The sequence below is a fragment of the Meriones unguiculatus genome, chromosome 4, assembly GCF_030254825.1.
Source record: "Meriones unguiculatus strain TT.TT164.6M chromosome 4, Bangor_MerUng_6.1, whole genome shotgun sequence".
Classification (NCBI taxonomy): domain Eukaryota; kingdom Metazoa; phylum Chordata; class Mammalia; order Rodentia; family Muridae; genus Meriones; species Meriones unguiculatus.
Genome location: NC_083352.1, coordinates 77,800,283 through 77,815,369, shown reverse-complemented (window position 1 = coordinate 77,815,369; position 15,087 = coordinate 77,800,283). Strand labels below are relative to the sequence as shown.

At 52.0% G+C, this 15,087-nt stretch overlaps 1 protein-coding gene across 13 annotated transcripts in view; it reads right to left on the bottom strand.

Moving 5' to 3' along the window:
* The window catches only part of Gtf2ird1 (GTF2I repeat domain containing 1), an 87,348-nt gene extending 74,018 nt beyond the window's left edge, over window positions 1-13,330 (bottom strand). For 2 of the 13 annotated variants that reach the window (XM_060382241.1, XM_060382232.1), the window contains exon 1: window positions 12,686-12,910. The gene's annotated coding sequence lies outside the window, so the exon portion shown is untranslated. Of the gene's footprint in view, window positions 1-12,685; window positions 12,911-13,084 lie in introns of those variants that run through there. The other 11 variants (XM_060382240.1, XM_060382239.1, XM_021646658.2 and 8 more) reach the window with 11 other exon arrangements.
* Window positions 13,331-15,087: the final 1,757 nt, after the last annotated feature.

Genomic DNA, 15,087 nt, shown 5'->3' with positions numbered 1-15,087 from the left:
CCCCTCACTGGGGGATTCTAGGCAGGGGCTCTACCATTGAGCCACACCCCAGCCCCTCACTGGGGGATTCTAGAGAGCATTCTAGAGACTCTGTAGAGCATTTGCCTACCTTTCACCCTCATGCCCATGCTCAGAAGTGTTCTGAGCTCCTGGTAATCTTAAGAAGATGGATACAGAAAGCTGGGGAGATGGTACAGGAGTTAAGAGCACTGGATGCTCTTCCAGAGGGATCTGGGTTCAATTCCCAGCAACCACATGGCAGCTCACAACTGCCTGTAACTCCACCTCCAGGGAATCTGACACCTTCACACAGACATATATGCAGGCAAAACACCAATGCACACAGAATAAAAATAAAGACATCATTAAGAGAGAGAGAGAATGGATGTGGCCCATCAACTAGGGACACAACACCTATAACAGAATAAACCCCAGGCAGCTGGGTGAGTCCCTCATCTGTGGGACCCAAGCCAGGGAGGATCCTGCATTTAAAGTCACAGACAATGAAACCCAGGGCTTGCAATCCTAAGTCAGTGTGCACTCATCCCAGGATGGAACAGCACCTGAGGTACCCCATCTGCTCCCACCATCAGGGTCTCCTGAGGCCCCTCCTGGGTTGTCAGCCAGCCCCTCAAGCTATCAAACTATAAGCACTATGTTCTTCTGGGGTTCAAGTGGATGTAAGGAGGCTTAAGAGCTCCTCTAGGGGACACCAGGGGCTCTGGAGAGTGAACCACAGCGCCTCTCTCCCCTGCGGACCTCAACCAAACCCTTCCAGGCTTTCAGCATTTCACTCTCTTTTCCCCTACTGGGTATTTTAGACGACGCCCTGGTCGGTCGTCATGATTATTTTCCTTGTCCTGCTTGCCACAGTTGGGCCCACAGCCTCCTAGGAAACTCAAAGCCATCAAGCAGATGCCCAACAACACCCCACCCCACTCCCTGGCATGATGTCAAGGAGCCCAGGCCAGCTTTAAACTCACTATACAACGGAAGCTGACCTGATTCTCCTGTCTCCACATCCAGGTATTTACCACCCACGTCTAGATTTACTTTCTACTTTTTGTTTTATTTTGTTGGAGACAGGGTCTCACTAGGTAGCCCTGGCTGCCCTGAAATTTGCTATGCAGACCAGGCTGGTCTCGAACTCACAGAAATGTGCCTGCCTCTGCCTCTTACACGCTGAGATTAAAAGCACAGGCCACCACACCTGGCTTTCTTTCTATTTTGGCACAGGGCCTCGCTGAATTGTGCAGACTTGCCTTGAACTTGCTCTGCAGCCCAGGCAGGCCTTGGACTTGTGATCCAAAGTTGGCATCTATGTCCCCTTGCCAGGATGTCCTGGACCCTCATAAGTACAGGGCAGGATGAACAGGAACGCAACTGGAAACTAGACTAGGTCTGCTCAGCCCAACTTGTTGGGAACACACCAGTCTGCCCGTGCATATGACTAACAGAAGGGCAGCTCTCTCATTTGTGGCTAGACCTCAAAGCTCAGGTGGCATGACCCAGAGGGGGGACTCAACACAAGCCTGGGGAAGCGGAGAAGATCAAGGACACTCGCCACAGGAAAGAGCTTCCAAGCTGAAACCTGCAAGTAAGTCTCAGTTCCTGGGCCCAGAAAACAGACAAGTAACATAAAAACATTCTTTACAGCCAGGTGGTGGTGGTGATGGTGGCGGCGGAGGCGGCAATGAAGGTGGCGGTGGTGGTGGTGGGGGCAGCAGCTGGCGGCATATGCCTTTGATCCCAGCACTTGGGAGGCAGAGGCAAGCGCATCTCTGTGAGTCTGAGAAGGCCAGCCTGGTCTACAAAGGGAATTCCAGGACAGCCAAGGCTACACAGAGAAACCCAAACAAAAAAGCCAAAAACAAAACTGAAAAAGAATCCTAAATTTTTATGCTGGGTGTGGTAATGCATCCTGGAGGCTGAAGCACGGGAGATAGCCTGGGCTACATAGTGAAACCCGTCTCAAGCAAACAGAACAACCGTTGTCTGGGATGGCAACCAGCTTGCCCTAAGTAAAACAACAGACGTCTAAACAACTGACCCATCACTAGAGAGATGGCTCAGTGGATAAAGTGCTTGCAGCATGAGTCACAGGACCAACAACAAGTCCCCAGAACCAACAACACAAGAGCAGGACACAGTAACACACCTGTAATCCCATTGCTTTACTGCTGGATGGGAGGTAGAGACAGCAGACTTCCCATAACCTCATGGGCCAGCCAGCCTGGAGGTCAGAACCAGAAACAAAAGACCCTGCTTCAAAGGATAGGAAGCCAAGGACCAAAGTTATCCTCTGATATCAGTATGAACGCCATGACTTGGCAGGCATGCATTATAGTCAGACATAAATGCATACAAAACAGAAGTTCGAGGTCATCTCAACTACACAACGACTTTAAGGTCATCAGGGGCTAACATAAGATCCTGTCTCAAAAACAAAGATGGGGGACGCTCAACCAGTAAAGGTGCCTGATGCCAAGCATGGTGGCCCAAATTCAATCCCTAAACCCATACGATCGAAGAAAACTGGTCCCCAAATCAACGCTACGTAGTGCACACACATACACACAAGAGAAATGTTCCCCCAAACACTCGTCTTTGTTCCCATGATGCTTAGAAGGTGAAGTCACTTGCCTGGGGCTACTCAGCAGGTCAGTGGTCAAGCTGCAACTTGAACCCACTCCTGCCTGGCTTCAAAGGCCCTGAGGCTTGCACGGAGCTTCACTGTGAGCTGGGGACGCCCTTTGGCAGTGCCATGGCCTCTGACTCAGGGAGACCAAAGAGCATTTCAGCTTGAAGGTGCTGAGACCAGAGTCTCAGGCTGTGGCTGGCCCAGGGTGGGCGGGCGATGGATCAAAGAGGAGGATGCGGTTTGCCCACCTGCCCTGGAGCAGGGCGGTGCTGCTGCTGCTGCTGCGTCGGCACCTGGAAGCCAGGGTGCACGGGAGAAGAGGGGGGTCATCTCCCTTGAAGGGCCCCACTCACCCCAGCCTGGGCCTTGCTGCTAGAAGCTGCAATTCCTGAAAAACCAGCTCCTAGATAAACACAGGAGACCAGCCTGGCCCAGTCACAGAACCCCCCAGAAGGCAGCAGGACCACCCTGGAGTGGGTGGGCAGGCCACACGGGAAGATTCCATGTTCACCAGCTACTGGCCTGGAGGTCCTCAGGGCCCCTCACTGAGTGCTGGCCCCAACGGTCCAACCATTATGGACTTCGGGAGACAGGGGAGGGATACAGGGAAACTAAGGGATAGGGGTGGGGTGCTGAGGTTGGCACAACTTGTCCGGGGAAGGCCAGAATAACAAAAAGTTTTGAAACCCCCAAACTCAAGGCTGAGGCTATAGCTTCATTCATTGTACAATGCTTGCCTAACATTTGTGATGCCGTAAGTTCTAGCCATGGTCCAAGGGAGGAAGGAAGGAAGGAAGGAAGGAAAGAAGGAAAAACACGTCTTTGCCACAAGTGGCAATGTACACTTGCAACCCCAGCACTCAGGAAGCTGGGACAGGAAGACTAAGACTTCAAGACAACTTGAGCAATACAAGATGTCATCTCAAAAATGGACAGGCAAGCCAGGGGCAGTGGCGCACACCTGAAATCTCAGCATTCTTGGAGGCAGAGGCAGGCGGATGTCTGAGTTTGAGGCCAGCCTGGTCTACAAAATGAGTCCAGGCCAGTCCAGGCTACACAGAGAAACCCTGTCTGGAAAAAACAATAATAATAACAGTAATAATAGACAGGCCTGATGGCTCAGGAGGGTAAGGGCACTCGCCACCTCACCTGACATCCTGAGTTTGAATCCCCAGAACCCACATGGTGGAAGGGGAGAACAGAATTCTGAAAACTGCCCTCTGACCACCACATGTATACTGTGGCACATGCACACACACACACACACACACACAAATAGTCACACACAAAAAAAGGAAGGAAAGAGAGAGAGGCGCAGGCTCAGCTGTAGAGTGTTTGCCTAGCAGGCACAAACACTGCTCAGGCCTCAGTGCTGCCTAGGCCAGGCATAGGGGTAAAAGCCTGCAAGCCCAGCCCAGCGCGTGAGAAGTGGAGGCAGGAGGGGAGGAATTTCAAGGTCGTTCGTAGCTAAATACTGAGTTAGAGGGCAACTTGAGACCCTGTCTCAAGAGAGGGAAGGGGAGAAGAAAGAGGGAGGAGGAGGGGAGCTTCATCACACTCACACACACACTCAACACACACCACCCAAAGTGATTCGGCTTTATACTGTTTATTCTATTCGCTTAAGTCGAACCACACGGCTCTTCTCCCATCCTGCTTCCCTACCCACGAAAGAAACTTGGAATTTCCACACCAAACAAAGCAGCTACAGTTGTTGACACGTGCCCCGGGGACCTCCCCACCCCAACTCCCGCTGACTCCTGGTGCAAGGGGAACATAAGAGATGGACATGACGTCACCCAGCAGACGGCTCCCTGCCTGGCACTATCCCAACATCGGCTGTCCTGGCCCCACAGCACAGACTGTTCCGGAGCCCACCTGGGCTGCAGAGGATCCAGGACCAACGGCCCCCGAGGGCAGCAGCAGGAAGGTGAAATTTCATCGCAGGGGCTCGCTCTGTGAGTCACCAGAAACGCAGGATGAAATTCCAGCTCCCGAGACCAGAAGTGGGTGTACTTCTGGCCCAGGGTCAGCTCCTGAAGGGGGCAGGGAAGATGCTCCTGTACAAAGGTGAAAGAGGCTACCCTGTTTTGGATAGTCTCGCACTGAGGACACAAGTTCTTTGGGAATGCTGGATTGCCACTGAGATGTGGCTGGAGATGGATGTGTACATATGGCACAACCATGACACAGGGTCCTATCCAAGTGACTGACAAGAGCCAGGCCTGGTGTGGAACAGCAGCACATGGAAGCTAACGCAGGAGGATAAGAGTTTGAGACTTGTCTATTTTACAAAATGAATCCTAGTCTAACCCGGGCTACACAGAGACCCTGCCTTAAATAGAAAGTTTAGGGATTTAGATGAACTGTAGAATGCCTGCCTAGAATCTCCCAGTAAGGTGCAGTAGGCATGGCTCAGGAGCAGAGCACTAGCCTAGAATCCCAGTGAGGCACTGGGCACAAGAATCAGGCGCAGAGTGTCTGCCTAGCAAATGTGAGGCCATTGTTTCAATGAGGGTGACAAGGATGAGAGCCAAAGGATGTACTCCTGGTCCACGCCACACCAAGGACAACACAGAGTAGAAGAAACTCGTCTCTAAGGCCAAGACACTCCGTCATCCCATCTATGTGAGGTTCTAGGAACGTTAAGACGAGAGATAGAACTTTTTTATTTTAGTATTTATTTATTATTTTTATGTGTACGTGCAACATGTGTGCAGGAGCCCAAGGTGGCTGGAAAAAGGCACCGGATATCCTGGGACTAGAATGTCAGGTATTCGAGAGCTGACTGAGAATCAAGCTTGAGTCCTCTGCTAGGGCAGCAAGTGCTTTTAACAGCTGAGCCAGCTCTCCGGCCACCATCCCACAGGGGTGTTTGATTTTTGAGACAGTTTTGCTATGTATCCCAGGCTTGGCCTCAGACTCATAATCCTCCTGCTGCAATGTTTCAAGTGCTGGGATTACAGGTCAATGCTACCACATGTAACCCAACTCCCTCCTGGGGTTATTCTGCCAACAAAAAGATCAAAAACACTGTCCACATTTTAAATTGATTTTATTTTTATTATTGGCTTGCGTGTGTAATGGATGTGTCGGGCACACATGTGCCATGGCACACATGTGGAGGTCAGAGGACAGCTTCCAAGGGTTGCTCCCTCCTTCCTCCATCTGGGTTCCAAACCTTAAATTCAGGTCATCAAGCCTGTCTAGGAAGTGGGTATTTCTACCCACTGAGCCATCTCACCAGCCTGTTGCAGGATATTTGATCATACTGTCAACTCCAAGATTGTGTTATTTACTGAAGAAAAAAAAAATCTGTTTTTAGTTGTGGTGTGGCTCAGCCTTAGCACACACCTTTAATCCAAGATTTTTTTCTGCCTGAATATTGTAAACAGAATTAAAATCAACCATAGGTCAAGAAGTGGAGCAAGCAACCAGTTGACAGGAAGTGAACATAGTATTATTAAGAAAAAACAAAAAACGCAGAGAGGAAGTCAGGAGGACAGAGAGAGACACAAAGGAAGTAGAAAGGAGGGACATTCAGTTTGAAGGAAGTTGTTTGGGCTGACATGGGAGATGGGCATTCCTTTGGGGACATTAGCTGAGGAGGAGGGTCAACTGGGTGCTTTCTCTGCCTCTCTGAGCTAGGAGGCTTGCATCCCAGCATCTGGCTCCCAAGTTTCCACTGGTAAAAATCAAACAATTGAGATTTTGCTAAAAACAACACCAGCCCTATCTATGTTTTATAACAAACAAATTGGCCTGGTGATGGTGGAGCAGGTCTTTAATCCAAGCACTCAGAAGGCAGAGGCAAACAGAGCTGTGAGTTTGAGGACAGCCTGGTCTACAGAGCAAGCTCCAGGACAGCCAGTGATACACAGAGAAACCCAGTTTCGAAAAACCAATAAAATAAAATAAATAGAAGCAAACTGTCCAGACAGTTGAGACCAGTCTGGTCTACTGAGTGAGTTCTAAGACAGCTAAGGCTACATAATGCAACTCTGTCTGGGGGTGGAGGAGGGAGAAAGAAAAAAAAAAGAAAAGAAGAGGAGAGGGAGAGAACAGACCAGAACGGAACAGAAGAGACAAGGTACTTACCCTCATTGTGAGGTGGTAAGAAATGGGACTTAAATGAGGGTACTGAGTTAAATGAGGTCATGAGGATGAAGCCACCATGGGTGGCATTGGTAGGTTTTTATGAAAGGGAAGAGATGGGGTGGAAGGATGATTCTGATTAAAATCACTTACTGCTCTTGCAAAAGACCTGAGTGTGGTTCCCAGCATCCATATCTGGCAGCTCACAACCACCTATAAGTCCAGTTCCAGGGAATCTGATGCCCTCTCCTGACATCTACACACACATAAACCACATTCACATAAACACATATACACATGATAATAAAATGAAATCTTGGGGCTAGTAAGATGGCTTCTGATTCACACTTATCTTGCAAAGGAGCAGGGTCCATTCTCAGCACTTACATGGTGGCGCCAATCTTCTGACCTGGCCAAGCACCAGGCATGCAGCAGGTCCACAAACCAACATGCATGCAAAACACTCATACACACAAAACAAAAAATTAATAATAAACAAAAACTTTTGTTAAAAGGAAGAGACTCAAACTTGCCCTTGTTCCGAATGCCTCAAACCCATATCACAGTGGCCCCACCACAGGCTCCCACAGATGGGGGTGGTGAACCTTAGCCCTTGGGAGACAGAGGCAGACAGAGCTCTGAGAGTTCAAGACCAGCCTGGTATACATAGCAAGCAAATTCCAGGCCAGCCAGAACTATACCCTGTCTCAAAAAAAAAAAAAAAAATCTTGCCAGAAGTGGGCCCCTTAATCTTGTGCCCTAAGAAGCATAAACTAAAGAAATCTTCATTTGTGAACTCTTCCCAGTCTGCAGTATTCAGCTATCGCCATAACGGGCCAAGAGACATTTGCTGTGCTCATTTCCTGTCGCCCCAGGAAGGCAATCTTTCTCCCCAGCCTGTGACCACCATGGGAAGAGACGCAAGCCTCCCATCTTGACACTGAAGTGGGGACAGCAGAGAAACTGTCTCCTAGTGCTCAATTTTAGCTTTACAAATCTTTAAGGCAGGGCCTCACTGTGTAGCTCCGGCTGACAGGGAACTCAGGGCATAGATCAGTCTGGGCCTTGAACTTATAGAGATCCTCCTGTCTCTGCCTTCCAAACATAGACACCAAAACAAGAGGTTCTCACACTGAGACCTGACAGTCCTAACCCTCCTGTTGCCTAGACCTCTGGAGATGGAGGCCGTTAGGTCCCTGAGTGAAGTAAACTGTAAACTCCACGAAAGAAGTTAAAAAATACTGGGTAGAATGAGTCCAGGTTTAAGCGCTTGCCACCAGACTGAGGTTCAATCAAGTTCAACCAATCTTACAAACCGACGGGGTGGGAGGAGGGAACGGAGTCCTGTCCTCTGACCTCCACATGCAAGCCGTGATATGCACACATGCAAGTTTGTAAAGTTTGCAGCACAGACATGAGGACCTAAAGCCAATCCCCAGAGCCCACAGGAATAAAAAGCAAAGGCTGAAGAGTCGGTGCGATGGCTCGGGAACACTGTTCGCCACCAGAGCCCCATCCGAGGGACCCACACGGTGGAAGCAGAGAACCAAGCCCTGAAGTCGTCCTCTGAACGGTACACAACCACCTTAGTGCACACGCGGTGACACACACACAGCAGTGAGTAAAGCTGGGGTGGCGCCGCGGAAGGCAGACCCAGGCAAATCCCTGGGCTCTCTGGATACTCGGGCAGCTCGCGGCCAATGAGGGATCCTGTCTCAAAACTCAAGGTGGAGGCTGGAGAAATGGCTCAGTGCCTAAGAGCTCACAGGAGACCCAAGTTTGCTTCCCAGCACCCATGGCAGGTGGGTTATAACCATCTGCCCCTCCAGCTCCAGATCAGTCACCTCTGTCTTCCACGTGCCCACACTCACACACATTTAAAAATAAATTTGAACAAAGCCAGGGTGAAAAACAACAGAAGGCAGACAGCTCTTCAGAAACAAAATACCCAAGACTAACCCCTGGCCTATTCTCTATGTCTCTCTGTCTCTGTCTTTGTCTCTCTCTCTCTCTCTTTCTCTCTCTCTCATACACACACACACCACACAGATACACCCAGGGAAGACAAGCAGACAGACACACAGACACACCCTGACAGACAGAAAGACGCATGCACATATATACACACACAGATATACCCAGACAGACAGGCAGACACACACACAGATACACCCAGACACAGACAAAGTTAACATCAGGAGCTGGCTCTAACTCTCCCTGGAGCCTTAAGGTGAGCCCTGACCCCAGCCCCCTTCTTCTGCTCCCACACCCTCAGTCCCCTACAAGACAAAACTACAGGGCTTAGCAGATAAACCCCAGGATCTTCAGTTTGGGGTGCTCTATAAATGAACAGTTTAGTTCTCAACAGAACTGCGTCATCCCTTGCTTATCTGCAGTCCAAATTTATCCAGGCGTCCTTATTTTTATTAGCTAAATCTGGACCTCAGCAGCAGGTGGTCCTAAAAGAGAGAGACAGGTGGACCTGCAAATAGCTGCAGGTCCACCAGGCTCCGCTCAGGGTCAGGAAGAAAGGTGTTTGCTACAAAAATCCTACAGCCCTTGTCCAGAACACTCCATGAGTCATCCCACACCCACACAGGGGTAAAGTCCATCCAGAGAAGAAAACCTAAACGCACCTCCAATGAGCCAGCACTCTGACGCCCATAACCGTCACCTGGGGCACTGTGTCTGAAACCAGGTAAACCAATCACAGACTGTATCAGCTCAGTCCTTATAGAAGGACAACCCAAGCTAGGTGCAGATGCAGGGGCAAAGGTTCCTCTTGGGTCATTGGGCACGGCAGGAGCTGGGCTGCAAGAGGAACCTGGGCTCCCCAGCTTCCCACGCTGCTCCTGTCCACCCTCAGTAGCTGCTGCTATGAAGCATAATGTAAATATCCGTGTCTCAGGAGATCCTGTGACTGACTGATTCAGACCGGCTCCTTTCCGTTTCTCACTGAAGTGCTCTCTTCTGAAGAACTGCCTCTGAATTCCACACTCAACTGCACTGAACTGTACTATTCTCCCAAACTCCAACCTGTCTCCACCCTTGCTCTTTCTGCACTGCTCTTAAATGCATTCCCTTTCCTGTCTGCTCTCATGAGAGTTGAGTGTATCAGCTCTCTGACTCCTTCTGTCAAATCTTTCTCTGATTCGTCACTTTGTCTGTCCCTCAGTTAGATGTTACTGTTTGGGATGAAAGGTGTGTACCCAATTCCAGCCAGAGGGGTTAAAGCTGTGTACTAAGGGTATGTCTGAATTCCAGCCAGATCACACAGACCTAGGTCTTTGGATATTATCCCTTGTCAGAGAAGCCATGTTGCTAGATTACAATTCCTCTACACTCACCTTCCCTCTAAGGCTCTGTTGGGATTCCTCTACTCTCTGGATTGTCCATGTCTCCATCTCTCTTTATTTGGGAGTGCCTTTATGCAATCTGAGCTCAGGCCAAGCACCTGCCTGCAATCCTAGTACTTGGGAGGGCTGAGGCAGGAGGATCATGAGTTCAAGAACAACCTGGGTCACATAGCAAGACCCTACTTAATAAAATAAAAAACACCACAGTGTGAGGTCTGAGCCCTCGGCCAGGATCCTGCTCTGTTTTCTGGAGCTTCTGAATTAACCCCCACAAATCTTGCTTTTCAAGTGTCTGTCAAGGTTTCTGCAGGCCCCAGGCAGCTGGCTTTCGTCACTGGCCGCTTGCCACACACATACTAAAGCATCTGAACAGAGGGTTGCAGGGAGAATCACACTGGGGAGTGTGTACGGTACTAGGCTTATGGTCAGGGGGATAACTAGGTTGGTGTAACTGACAGGTGTCCTTTAAGAACCAGGAATGAAAGATGTAATCCCAGCATTTGGGAGACTGAGGCAGGAGGATTACCCTGAGTTCCAGGTCAATCTGAGCTATAGAATAAGTACCTAGTTTAGCCTAGGGTATGTCTCGGCCTACAGACACACATAGACATAGACACACACACACACACAAAATTAAGAGGATTCTATTCATTCATTCACCCATTCATTCATTCCTTCCAACATGCAGTCACTCAGCAAGCGAGCAGCAAGCTCCATCCCTATTTATACCTAGTGCAGTCAAAGGGACACACTAAACAGCCAAGTGAGATAAGGAGAGGCAGGAGCCAGGACAGTCTGGAAACACAGACCTGACAGGCTCTGGGACAGGCACACTAGCCAGGTCTTGAAGTTTGAAAGAAAAGAGGAAAATTCCACACACGCTCACACACACCCCCTTAGCCAGTGGACGGGAGACCATGAGTGCTGCCAGGGTGTCCCAGATGGGCCAAAGTGAGAAAAAAAACTCAGGGTCCAGGCCAGGAGAGGTTGTCTGCAGTCCTGAGGCCACGCTCAAGACATGATGAATACCCTGGACCTTCCCACCAGGGAAGCTCAACTGGGGTCTCCAAAAACCCAGCTATTACCCAAGAGCACACGCCCCGATCTCTGCACATGCAGCAACTGAGCAGCTGCCTCTGAGACCTCTATTATTATGTCTGCTTTTCGGACTATTTCCAAGTACCAGGCACCAGACTGCCTCGTGTCAGAGGCTGGCTTAGGCTCCCGGGAGCCTGCCTTAAATTATAACAAAAGTGGCACCCCTCTCCCCTGATCCAGACAACAAAGCACTTAAATAAATTAGGCATGTCCCCCCCAAAATGCTGTCCCCAAGCCCAAACTCTCAGGTCCAATGACCAGACAAGCAGCGCTGCAGAGATCCGATCATTCCTTGTTTGCCTGCCTGGGATCCACTGGGGCCCTTGGCGTTGGAACTGGCAATTTCTAGGTCATCCTCAGAGCTGCCTATGGAACGAGATGCAGTGCAAGCCTTCCACAACCCAGGAGCAGGCTAGGGGGTTCCGACACCCCCCTCCCCTCCATGCTAGGCCTGTTTCTAGCTGGTAGAACCTCTGAAGAGGCCAAAGTCAAGCTCAAACACTCTTGGATCCCTAAACAGGTGACTTAGGATGGAGAGACAGCGGACCACACTGGGCACCCATGCTGATGCCCCACTGCCCAGCCCCTCCCGGCCGCTATTGCCAGCCTCCTACCACTTCCTCTTGCTCCAAATAGAATAAATAATCGATGCCGGTGCCCTTTCCCTCTGGGAATGACGCTGCTAAAATAAATGAACGGATCAAGGCACCTCCCAAGGCCAGAGACTTGAGGGCCACAGCAGAGCAACGCGGAAGGGCTGACCACCCAACGCCCAGGAGGCGCCCTGCACTCTGAGCCGCGGGAGAAGCCCCCCTATTAATCCCCACTCCTCTAAAAAGCTGCGGAAGCCCAGCCATCACACCCCACATTCCAGATACACGCTCTCGTCGCTGAGCCCAGAGCCCGAGTTCTTTCACTCCACCAGGATGGGGACGCAGGAACTAGCGCCTCTCGTTTACTCCCGGGAAGCCGGGTGGCCAGACCAGATGCCGGGCCGGAGCTCCGCTAGCCCCCTGACAGGGCGGCCGAACTCGGATCGCCACGGTCCCCGGCCTCCCCGGGGCCTAGGCCAGGGAAAGGTCGCCCTCCCGGTCCCTGCCTGGCTGCAGAGCCGGCTGTCACACCGGCCACGAGATCGCTCCCGGAGACTCCGGATGGGTAGACTCCAGGAGCCCTTCGGCCCCTCCCCCTCCTCTTCAAGAACTCAGAGACCACCCACAGCCGAGGCTCCCCCAACTTGTTCCTCGGCACCCTCTTAACTGCCACCCTGCCTCTTCACCCTCACCCCCAACAAACCGAAGAGGTCCGGCTCCCACCCCGTAAGCCGGCTCCTTTACAGGCTGACCCCCCCCTCAAAAAAAGAAACCACCGCTCCGGGGCAGTGTACGGACGCAGCTCGAGCGTTAGCAGACAGCAGAGGGAATCGGGGGCAGGAGGACACCGTCTTTCCGACGCCCCCTCCACCAGCCTCCCACGGCAGGGCAGCACCACTGACCTCATTCGCCCAACTGTATCCAGGCCTGCTGGGCTCCAGGCCAGTGGGACGCCTCTCTCTCCACCTCCAGGGAAGGCGAGGGTGAGAGGGGTGGCTGCTCTCCCCGATTCCAGCAGGTATCCGGAGGGGAGAAGCTGACCATCCCAACCCATCCCCCTCCAAACTCGAATTATAATCCCGATCACGTGCACACACACCCCAAAAGGCGGGCCTTAGAATTGAGACACCTGGAGGGGGAGGGGAGGGGAAGGGACCTCGCATGCACACAACACACTGAAGGGGGGGTGTACAAAACAGGGGCTCAGGGCCACGGCAAGCTCCAGAGCACCCCCTTTCCATCATCCCCCACCCCATCCCCCACTCCCACCCCACCCCCAGCCAAACTTTCTCCTTTTTTACCTTGCAGGATCCCCAAGCGCTCCGGGCGCCCCGGCCCCGGCCCGGCGGCCAGGACTCGGTGGATCCAGTCGCCTCTGGTTCCTGAGTTAATAATCCGGGAACGGGGGACAGGATCAGCGGAGGGAGGGAGGGAAGGAGGGCGGACGCGGTGCGGGCGGCCGGCCGGGGGCTGCGCGGGGCCCCCACCCCCGGCGCGGGCTGCGGCGGAGGGCGGGGCGCGGAGCGAGCGCGAAGCCGAGCCCGGGCTCTGGGAGGTTCTCTCTTTGTTCTGTAATCCCAGTAAGATTGCCAGCCATTCGCCCCGGCCCTAATCCCAGCCCCGCGCAACACCACCCTCCATTGGCTGTCATTTACATACGGGATTAGCCCGCACGGCCCGCCCCGTGCCACCGTGGGGAAGGACTCAGAACCTCGAGGCCTGGAGACTACACCAGCGGCGGATTAGAACACCGTCCTCCGGGGGATCGGGCACATCAAGGTCACCCAGAGGACGCCTGGAGGATTCCTGGGTGGCTCGCCCTGCTGGCCACTCTTGCCCCGGGACGTCCAAGGTCGGAAGGGAGGAACCCCAGGTTTCCATCTTGGACGGCCCGACCCAGGCCTTTTTATTTATTTATTTTTATCCGGGGATTTCATAAAGTACACGCTGTGGTCAGACTGGTCAGGGTCCCGAAGGCTCGGGAACTGAAACTGAGGATAGCCCTGAACACCCGATCCTCCTGGCTCCTCCTCATAAGTGTTGGGATTACAGCCTTGTACCTACACCCGGGAAGACTCGAACCCAGAGCTTCCCGCATGCAAGGCAACCACTCTACCAGCACAGCTGCGTCCTAAAGCCCTTTTTGTTGTAGTTTTAGGACAGTGTCACTTACTCCACACTGGCCTCAAACTCTAGGTAGCTGAGAGTGACCTTGAACTCCTGACCCTCCTGCTTCTACTTCCCAAATACTGGGATTACTGTGAGAGCCACCACACAAAGTTTTGGGACCCAGCTTTTATTTCACCCTTCATCCGACTTCCTGTATGCCCCTAAATGGAGGGGACCACCCCCCCCCAACCTCCTCAAAGCTATTTGTCCCAAATCAACCCAGCAGTTGCCAACCAGGTGGTCCCGAGTCCCCCGGGGAAGGTCCTGCCCCAGGGTTAGTAAATCAGAGGTAAACAGAGGCAGGACGTGTGTGTTAATGTCAGACTGAGCACCAGTGAAAATTCCAGGCCAGTCTGGGCTTAGAGAATCCCTGTTTTTAAAATAAAACATTTTTTTTTTTAAAGGGGCAGGCTTCATTGCTCCCATCTATAGTCCCAGGGCCTGGGAGTCTAAATCAGGAGGATTGCTGGGAGTTTTAGAGTTTGAACCCTACCTGGGCTTATGAGAGCCTGTCTCAAAAAGTCAAAACATAGTCCCGGTGTGGTGGCACACGCCTGTGATCCCAGCACTCAGGAAGCAAAGGCAGGTGGGTCTCTGCGAGTTCGAGGCCAGCCAGGTCTACAAAGCAAGTCCAGGACAGCTAAGGCTACACAGAGAAACCCTGTCTCAAAACAACCAAAAAAAAAAAAAAAGTCAAAACACTCTGGCGCACAGTGATTAGGGATATAAACAGTTGAGTTTGTAAGCAGAATGACTGCCTAGCATGCTTGAAGCCCTAGGTCTGGCCTTCAGCACCGCACAAAACCAGGTGATCTAGCACAGTAACCAACAAGGAGGACTGGAGTTCAGGGTCATCCTAAGCAACACAGTGAGTCTGAGCCAGCCTGGGCTACATGACAGACTGCATCTACAAGATCCTGCCATGGGGTGGGGTCACACACAGGAGCATCTCTGAGTTTGAGGCTAGCCCGGTCTACAAGTGCATTCCAGGACAGCCAGGGTCTAACGCAGCCTACCTGGTCTCCTTCCAGACCTCCTCATACACACATATTAAGCCCAGACCTTAGTGACCTTGAATGGCATCTCTGGGGACGGGCTCGCAAGCTTCTCTCTCAGGGAGCTCCTCCTCTCAGCA